Raw genomic sequence first — 10,812 nt, forward strand, 5'->3', positions numbered from 1 at the left:
CCCCGTGTGCGCGAGGATGCAGCTGGCGCCGGGAAGGTGCGACCAACCAGGCATGCGCCAGGTGATGTCAATCCGAAGAGATCAAGATTTACCTGGTGGCACCTGCGGCGCCTTCCCCCCCCCTCCCCTGACGCGTCCCGTGCGCCTCCTGCCCCCCCTATTGCCCTGCCACTCCTAGAAAAGCCACTCCGGGCAGATGCACGGGGCGGGCTTCCTCAGCCCCTACCTTTGTCGGGACTGCATTAGGAACTCTGCCCGAGAGCTCTACTGGGGACTCTCTCGGCCTCCTTTGCCGGAGGCCAACAGACTTCACCCCCATACCTTTTTCTCTGGAGCTAGATGACCAAAGAATAAATTGCAGTTTTGCTTTTAGCCTGCCTACTTGCTGGTTCTTTTGTGCTCGCTCTGGTGGTCTTAGAAAAACAAATCAAACATCTCTGGCTAAGATAATAAAGCATAATTAATTATTTTTATTTTTGAACTTTTACTTTCAGGGGCACATGGCAGATTGTTACATAGGTAAACTCATGTCATGGGGGTTTGTTGTGCAGATTATTTCATCACCAGATATTAAGCCTAGTACCCATGAGTTATTTTCCTGATCCTCTCCCTCCTCCCACCCTCCACTCTCTGATAGGCCCCAATGTGTGTTGTTCCCTTCTATGTGTCCATGTGATAAAATGCTTAAAAAAAAAAAAAAACGCTCTAGGACTCAGTGTTTGTATCTATAAAAACATGAGTCATAATGGTTCTAGGGTACTCTATCTACCTAGTGGGGCTGTGAGGACAACTCAGGTGACTCTTTTAAAGTGTTAAACACAATGCTTAGAACATAGACTGTGTCTTGGAAACATTAATTAGATTCTTGTACTTGGTTTCTCTGCGGCCTTATCTACTCCCATGACCCTAGGCACAGGACACCAAGATCTTTAACTGTGGCTCCAGCTTTCCTCCAGAGAACTAGACTCCTCTATCTCCGCACTGGACTTCTAGGACATTCGAATGCCACTTCCAACTCAGTAGATCCCCAATTAAACTTCCAAATCTTCCCAACTTCTTATTTCTGGAGAAATCCTGGTGCAACTTTTGAGTCTAGAGGCTTTTGCCTTGTTGCCCACATCCAGTGAGTTACTAAAGTCTCTTAGTTTTTCATTTTTTACTGTCCCATGCCAGATCATTGCAATAGCTCCCCACCCACAGACTTCCTCTCAGTGAGTCCTTTCCCTCCTGCCTTTTTATTTTTAAGATAGAGTCTTGCTCTGTCACCCAGGCTGGAGTGCAGTGGCAAGCTCACCGCAACCTCAGCCTCCCAAGTTCAAGCTATTCTCCTGCCTCAGCCTCCCTAGTAGCTGGGATAACAAGCGTGCACCGTCACACCCAGCTAATTTTTTGTATTTTTAGTAGAGACAGGCTTTCCCCATGTTGGCCAGGCTGGTCTGACCTCAGGCAATCCACCCACCTTGGCCTCCCAAAGTGCCGGGATTACAGGTGTGAGCCATCACACCCCACCCCTTTTCCCTTTTAACGGCCTCTAATCCAGCCCCAAATAGCTATTTGAAGACTTTCCTAATTACTCCAACTTCAAGAGATTTGTGTTTCTTTTAAACCCCTGTAGTGCTGATTTTCTGCTCCCCCCCCCATTTAGTATTCCACTTTATCTTTTAGTTATCTTTTGTAAATGTGTGGTTTGGTTTCCAAATAAGCTGTGAACAGGAACTGAGTCTTATGCTTGTTATATCTCCCCCAGTACCTAGATCTCTGGTGAACATATACTAGTTGCTCAGTAAATATGTATTGGTTGATTGAATGTGAATCCATCCCATCAGGGTTTGCTGCCTTTCTTGAGACTGTGTGAGGGGGCTGTGTTCTGAGTTTAGGGACCGTGCATAAAGCTCTGCTCGGCCTGCAGGTGTGGGTAATGAGTCAGTTTCTTTTTCATTAGGGCATTACTCTCAACTCAGAATTTCCTATATTTAAGCCCCAATTTTCTGTATTAAAGGTCTCACCTTACCACTTAGCCTTTGACAATAGTCGTCATATGCAGTGCCTCAGCACAGATTTGTTTACTATCCCTGGACCTTTAGGGCTCTGGATAGTGGAGCTGAGCGTCCTGGAAACAGCACATTGGAAACATCAACCAAATACTGGTCTTTTGACTTCATGACCAATCATGCTCTTCTCTTCTCTTCTTTCTCTTCTCTTCTCTTCTCTTCTTTCTCTTCTCTCCTCTCCTCTCCTCTCCTCTTTTCTTCTCTTCTCTTCCCTTCTCCTCCTCTCCCTCTCCCTTCCTTCCTTCCTTCCTTCCTTCCTTCCTTCTTCCTTCCTTCTTTCCTTTCTTTTTCTTCTTTCTTTCTTTCTTTCTTTCTTTCTTTCTTCTTTCTTTCTTTCTTTCTTCTTCTTTCTTTCTTTCTTCCTTCCTTCCTTCCTTCCTTCCTTCCTTTTTTCTTTTCTTTCTTTCTTTCTTTCTTTCTTTTCTCTTTCTTTCTTTCTTTCTTTCTTTCTTTCTTTCTTTCTCTTTCTCTTTCTTTTTCTGGGTGACTTTGGGTAATTTACTTGATGTCTATGTCTATAAAATTTAAATTAAAATGTCTATTTTAAATTAACCAAGTAGGATGTTGGAAAGTCTTATTACAGTGCCTAGCACGCAGTAGCCATTCAAGAATGGTGGTTGAACCTGAGTTAGGGAGGCTATGAACTCAGCTCCTAGGAAGGGCTGGGGGTGACTTCACCGGGAAAGCTCCTCCCTGCTGTCTTTGAATAGGTCCTCCACTAATGCCTGAAACTCCACTTTCAGAAGAATGAAGATTCTGAAGATTCATTCCTCTGATCTATCATTGCCGTCTTCAATTTGCATTTTTAAAAATGCTCCTTAATAATAACTTTAAAATGTGAAGAGTTATATATTGAGTCCTAATACCATAATACGTACTCATTTATAGGGAAACAGCAGTCAGCCCAATCTTATTTATGCGCTGGGCAGTTGTAGATATTGGATAAGGGGGAAAAAAAGGAAGGAGAAAGGAGTTTGGGGGATGTGGGAAGCAGACTCCCAAGTGAGCAAACTTGTAAGTCAGTATATGCATGGCCTACTGGCACCCCTGTACTTTAGTGTGTTAGAAGAAAGTCAAGAAGATGGCAACGAATTACAAACATCTGATCTTCCATTGACTTTTCGTGACTGTTAGATAGTGTGACTTTCTTTTCTTTTTTTTTTTCTTTTGAGACGGAGTCAAAAAGACAACTCTTGTTGTCCAGGCTGGAGTGCAATGGCACAATCTTGGCTCACTGCAACTTTTGCCTCCCAGGTTCAAGCAATTCTCCTGCCTCAGCCTCCTGAGTAGCTGGGATTACAGGCATGTGCCACGATGCCCAGCTAATTTTTCTATTTTAGTAGAGACAGGGTTTCACCATGGTGGCCAGGCTGGTCTTGAACTCCTGACCTCAGGTGATCTGCCCACCTCGGCCTCCCAAAGTGCTGGGATTACAGGCATGAGCCACCGCACCCGGCCGATAGTGTGACTTTGAGTTTCCAGATGGAGGTGGGACTCCTTCAGATGATGGGTCTGCTCTGGTAGGTCTTCCAGGAACCACAGATAGGTCCCATTCTCATTCTCTCCCATAGAAAATGAAGTACTCAGAGGAAGGTGTGTCCCTAAAGAAATAACAAGAGCAGTTTTTATTGCAGTTTATGTGTTCCAAGTCGCAGTTCCAGCCAATAGCATATGATTCAGTATCATCTCTCATTGTGAGCTTGTTTTCGTTCTATTTGAAGTCCTCCTCTCCTGTGTTTCTTTGAAAAGGGGTTTATGTGAACAGGGCTATGCTTTCAATGCCCTAGGTCTGCCATGAAAATAAGACACTTCCATCTCAGTGTGTTCACCTAGAGAAAGATTTTATTAGGTAAACAAAGCAGTAAGTCACCTTTACATCAGAATAAATACAAAGACATCCAGCCTTTTGTCCTTTCTCCTCCTTTGCCAAAGGAAACGACCAACTCACCTCACCGAATTGTTCCTCATGTGGGTTCATGGGACAAAAAATGTTTTTAGCAGGAGATGAGGCATTTGCTTGATAAGAACATTTCTGAGCTGAGGCTTCTTGTTTTAACTTTGTCAACCAGCAGGCAGCATTTCTCTGACTGTAAATCTGAGTTAATTTACAGACATGCTCCTAAGGAAGGGAAAACTGAATCAGTACCCTTGGTCCTGACACAGAGAGGTGGCCGCTGAATTGAGAAAGTCACCACCAGGAGAAAAAGAAAAGAAAAGATCTCAGGTTTCAATGAGATAATAAACTTGTAACCACCTGAATATATCAATGAGGTAAAGTTAATGGTCTGTCTTTTCTTACTTTTACAGATACCTCTTGAGCTGTGTGTTTTGATTATGTTTCCCCCTTTAAACTTACCTGGAAGCTCATTGAACCTGGATTCCCTTAAATAAAAACATTGTGGAGGTGAAGGATCAGAGAGCAACGGGACATGATTTGCTTCTGACCCTTAGAGTCTCTTAGAACAGGCTTGGGCCCTGGGGACACACAGGGCAGGCTGGGATGGGAAAGACAGAAAAGAAAGCAAATGTCTGCTCTGGCTCCCTGCTCCTTCCGTTAAGATGAGAGCCGATGGGGGAAAATGGAGTCTCTTCTGAATGTAGGCGGCTGACATAGAAGACTGATGTGAAGATGTCTTGTCTGATTGTTTCTGAAGTGAGTCTCTGAGTCACAAGAACAGTGGTCTAAGAGAAAAAGAAAGTGTTGGAAAACAGTGGGCCTAGAGAGGAGCTGTATAATCATCTATTGTTCTTCCCCTCAATTCTAGCAGTTGGCTGCCCCATCAAGCTGACTTGGCAGTAAGGGGCAGGGGAAATGTTGTGTCTGTGGAATGCCACTCAAAGCCTGACCAATTTCTCACAAAGGTGACAGAACTCCAAAGAACACCCATAATTTCTAATAGCCAAGCCACTGGCAAGAAAAAAAAAATGTTGCTAGTTTATCCTGGTTGCTTTTCTCACTAAATGTTCCCTCTTTTTTGTTTCAAAAGTACAAACATGAGCACTCCTTTCTTCCTTATAGCCTGCAAAGGGATGGTGTCATTGAGAAGAGATTACTGTTTGGAGCAGGGGTCAGGAGACCTTTTCTGGAAAGGGTCAGACATTAAGTATTTTAGGTTATGCAGCCCATATAGTCTCCTGCCACTACAGTCTGAAAGCCATGCCTGTGGCTGTGCTCCAATAAAATTTTTTATTATTTGAACAACACATACATTTTATGTGTCATGAAATAATATATTTCTTTTGCCTTTATTTTTCCCTGCCTTTAAAAAATATCAAAACTGGCCGGGCGCGGTGGCTCAAGCCTGTAATCCCAGCACTTTGGGAGGCCGAGACGGGCGGATCACTAGGTCGGGAGATCGAGACCATCCTGGCTAACATGGTGAAACCCCGTCTCTACTAAAAATACAAAAAACTAGCTGGGCGTGGTGGTGGGCGCCTGTAGTCCCAGCTACTCGGGAGGCTGAGGCGGGAGAATGGCATAAACCCGGGAGGCGGAGCTTGCAGTGAGCTGAGATCCGGCCACTGCACTCCAGTCTGGGCGACAGAGTGAGACTCCGTCTCAAAAAAAAAAAAAAAAAAAAAAAAATCAAAACCATAAAACCATTCTTAGCTCACAAGTCATCCAGGTGGCAGGCTGGATTTGCCCTGTGGCACAGAGTTTCTTGACCTCTCTGGTCTAGGGTAAAGAAAGTCAAAATGAGTAAGAAAAACACTTTCGAAGTCAACTGTATTGAGGTATCATTTACATACAAAGAAATGTACTCATTTTAAATATACAGTTTAGTAAATATTGACAAGTAATGCAGTCATGTAACCACCTCCACAATAAAAATGGAGAGCATTTCCATCACCCCAGAAAGCTCCCTTGTGCCTCTTCTCAATCAATCTCACCTCCACCGCAGCCAAGGACAAGAATGGCCTGATTTCTGCCACTTAACAGGTCATACCCTCTTTTCTAGACCTTGATAGAATTGCATAGCATGTCCTCTGTTGTGTCTGGCTTCTTTTGCCTAGCATGATTTTCTAGATTCCTCTATGTTGCTATCAACAGTTCGTTTCTTTTTCATGCTGAATACTCTTCTGTTGTATGAATATACCACAATTTATTTATCCATTTACCTCCTGATGGACTTCTATTTTTTTTTCTATTACAAACAAAACTTCTAATGACCTTTCATACATAAATCTTTGTGTGAACATGGTTTTCCTATATCTCAAGTAAATGCCTAAGAATGGAATTGCTGCATCATATGTAAGTGTATATTTAACTTCATAAGAAACTGTGAGATTTTCCAAAGTGGTTGTACCACTGCTGGTGAGTGCTTGTGCATTCTTACCAGCAGTGTCTGAGAGTTCTGCTTATTCCTTGTCCTCACTAACACTAGTGGATGTGTGGTGGCATCTTACTACACTTTTAATTTGTATTTCTCAGATGACTAGCTATATTGGATATCTTTCTATGAACTTACTAGCCATTTGTACATCTTCTGTCTATTGGCATCTTTTGCCGATTTTTAATTGGGTTATTTTTCTCCTATTGAGTTATGAGTTCTCTGTGTATTTTGTATATAAGATTTTTGGTTAGATAGGTGTATTGCAAGTATCATCTCCCAGTCTGTAGTTAGGCTTTTTAATTTTGTAATAGGGTATTTTGATGAGCAGGTGTTTTAAATGTGATAAAGAACAATTCATCAATTTTTTTTTTTATCACTCATAGAAAAAGACTCTTTTAACTTTTAAAACTTCATGGACCCTCATGTGATGGTGGGTATTAATTCTGTACCTAAGTTTGAGAAAATTACATAACACAAAAGCCACTGTTAACTTTTCTTAACAGCTTTTTTGAGATATAATTCGCATGCCATCCAAACATGTGAAATAAAATAAATAAAAACATCGTGGAGGTGAAGGATCGGAGAGCAACGGGACATGATTTGCTTCTGACCCTTGGATTCTCTTGGAACAGGCTTGGGCCCTGGGGATGCACAGGGCAGACTGGGATGGGGAAAAGAGAAAAGAAAGCAAATCTCTGCTCTGGCTCCCTGCTCCTTTTGTTAAGATGAGAGCTGATGGGGGTCACTTATTTAAAGTGTAGAATCCAGTGGTGTTCAGTGTAATCAGAGAGCCATGTAACAATCACTGTGGTCAACTTTAAAACATTTTATTTACCTCAAAAAGAAACCCTGTACCCTTTAGCTATCACTCCTCTCTTTCCATTCTCCCCACCGCCCCGGATCTATGCAAACAGTGATTTACTTTCTGTCTCTATGGGTTACCCTATTCTGACATTTCTTATAGATGAAATTGTGGTCTTTTGTGACTGGTCTCCTTAAATTTACATAATCATTTTAAGGTTTATCCATGTTGTAGCTTTCATGAATACTTCATTTCTTATTTATAGCTGAATAATAGTCTGTTGATGGATATATCACATTTTGTTTATCCATTTGTCAGTTGACAAACATTTGAGTTCTTTCCACTTTTTGTTATTATGAAAAATCCTGCTACAAACATCTGAGTACAAACTTTTGTACAGACACTTGTTTTCACTTCTCTTGGGTATTTGCCTAGGAGTGAAATTGCCGGTTCATATGGTAACTGTATGTATACTTGTTTGAGAAACTGTCAGACTGCTTTCCACAGAGGCTGCATCATTTTACATTTAATATAAAATCAGAGGGTTTTCTGATTTCTCTATATCCACATCGAGACATATTCTCTGACTTTTTGATTCTGGCCATCCTAATGGAGATAAAGTAGCATCTTAATGTGAATCTGATTTGCTTTTCTCTGATACTATACAATCTTTCTTGGAGAAATGTCTATGTAGGTTCTTTGGTCATTTTAGAAATTATGTTGTCTTTTTATTGTTGATTTAGGAGAGTACTTAAAATATTCTGGAAAAAAGTCTCTTATCAGATTTACGATTTGCCAATATTTTCTCCCATTTTGTGTGTTGTCTTTTCACTTTCTTGATGAAGTCCCTTGACACACAGAAGCTTTACATTTTTATTGTGTCCAGTGTATTTATTATAGATACATAGTAGTTGTACAATTTCTGCTTATGCTTTTGGCATCATATCCAAGAATCCTTTATGTGTGAGGTCATGAAGACTTAGCCTTATATTTTCTCCTAAGAGTTCTAAGAGTTTTACAGTTTTAGTTTTTATGTTTAAGTCTTCATCCTATTTTAAGTTACTCTTTATATGGTGTGAGGTAGAGGACCAACTCTACTCTTTTGCACATGAGTATCCCATTGTCCTGGCATCATTTGTCGAAAAGGCTATTCTTTTCCCCATTGAGTAGTCCTGATGCTCTTGTAAAAAAAAAAATCAGTTGACTAGAGAGATATGAAGTTACTTCTGTACTCTCAATGATATGCAATTGATTTATATGTCTATTTTTGTGCCAGCACCACACTATCTTGATGTCAATTGCTTTGCAGTGAGTTTTAGAATCCAGAAGTGTGAGTCCTCCTACTTTGTTTCTTCTCTTTGAAGATTGTTTCAGCTATTTATGGTCCCTTATAATTTCATATGAATTTTAGAGTCAGCTTGTGAATTTCTCCAAAGACATCAGCTAGGATTTTGATAGAGATTGTGTTGAATCTGTAGATCAATTTAGAAAGTATCAACATCTTAACATGTTAAGTCTTCCATTCCATGAACATGGGATGTTTTCCCATTTGCTTCCCATTGCATGTATATGAAAATACAATTGATTTTTGTATATTAGTCTTGTATCCCACAAACTTACTAAACTTGTTTAGTAGTTCTAATACTTTTTAGTGGATTATTTGGGGGTGTTCTATATATAAGATCATGTCATCTGCAAATAGAGGTAATTATATTTCTTTTCCAACTTAGATGACTTTTACTGCTTTTTCTGGTCTAATTACTCTAAAACTTCCCAGAGCAACACTGAATGGAAGTGCTGAGAGTAGACATCCTTGTCTCTTCCTAATAATAGGGGAAAACATCCAGTCTTTCACCATTAAGTATAATGTTGCCTGTGGGTTTTTCATATATGCCCTTTAATGGATTGAGGATGTTTCCTTCTAGTCCTATTTATTTTTTGTATGTGTTTTTTTTTTTAAAAAACCATGAAAGAGTGTAGAATTTTGTCAAATACTTTTTCTGTGTCTATTGAAATGATCATGTAATTTTTGGGTTTTGCTAAATTTTTAATAACTTTGTGTTATTAATTACAATGACACATACTCAAGAGAATATTTGTCATTAATTCAGACTGCTTGATTCACAATGGAGTTCTTGGCTATTTGAAAAAGATACTATAAACCTCAAGTGTCTCTAATCTCAAGTTCAGAACCATTGGTCTGGCAACTTGCTATCTACGTAATAAGTGGAGTGCTCACTACTTTACTCTGTGAAATGGGTTCTAGTGTAATAGAATCCTAGCATTAGGAGAGGCTTGATTGTGTAAGTAGTCTGGTCTTCTGTCCAATGTGAGAGTCTCCTCCACAGTATCTCCAATAGGTGGTCATCAGCTTGGAATCCACTCTGGAATTAAAGTAGGCCTTTTGGAAAAGGTGCAGGGGCACTGTGTTATAAAGTTTCAGTATCATTTTTTACAAAAACACAGACTGGATTTTCTGTATTTAGTTATTTACTAGACTAAGGGTCAGGAACCCAGGGTTTCAGTGCTGGTTTCAATCCTGACTTGTCATGTAAACCCAGCCAAGTTTCTGCTCCACTGATCCTTAATTTCCTTCTCTGTTAAATGGCAACAATAATAATAACAATGCCTTATAAATTTTATTTGTCCTAGCTTCTTCACAGATGGTAGAAGGCTCAAAAAATGAATCACATGAAGACGACTAAAAAATAATTTCATACATTTAACTTATTAATATCAGACAACCTTGGTATTATTTGTAACTCAAGTAATAAGAGTTAATGCCTTAAAAAGAGTAGGTGGGCCAGGTATGAGGCTCATATCTATAATCACAATGTTTTGGAAGGCTGATGTAGGCGGATCACTTGAGCCCAGGAGTTCAAGACCAGCCAAAGCAACATAGTGACAGTCTGTACCTATAAGAAAAATTTGAAAATACAGCCAGCATGGTGATGCACACCTGTAGTTCCAGGTACTCAAGAGGCTGAGGTGGAAGGATCACTTGAGTCTGGGAATTTGAGGCTACAGTGAGCTGTGACCACATTACTGCACTCCAGCCTGGGTACATAGTGAGACCTTGTCTCAAAAAAAAAAAAAAAAAAGTAAATAAATAAAGAGTAGATATTCATTATTTACATTAGTTCCTTAAAATTTCAGAAAAGCAGAGCTCACGGATTTTGTCTGTTGGTGTAGATGAAAAGTTGAGTAGATAACTTGCTTTGGAGTTGAAACCCAACTAAGCTGGTTGCACAGGTGTTAACTGAAGAGCTTAAAGGTAAGAGAGTCAGATAGAACAGACACAAGACCCCAAACTCTATTCCAGGGTAGAGTTAATCTGTAAAATTCAGATTCTGCGTTCTTCACTCCCAATGTGAAGTAATATCCTAAGAAGAAATCCTGTCCACAAAACACTCACATTGGCAACATTACATAATCTTGAAGGAAGATTATAAATAATAGCCTGACACTAATAGAGAATGGTTTTGGAGACCAGCTGTGTGGCTAGATACTTTAGAGAATATTTATCTCTTTACTGACCTTCTCAAGAAGTGGAAACAGAATGGAGATAGAACCCTCTCCTCCCAGAGTCTGAGGCTTTGGAATTCTCTGGCTCTTCTATATCTGA

This window comes from Trachypithecus francoisi, unplaced genomic scaffold, assembly GCF_009764315.1.
Source record: "Trachypithecus francoisi isolate TF-2019V2 unplaced genomic scaffold, Tfra_2.0 Contig01440, whole genome shotgun sequence".
NCBI lineage: Eukaryota > Metazoa > Chordata > Mammalia > Primates > Cercopithecidae > Trachypithecus > Trachypithecus francoisi.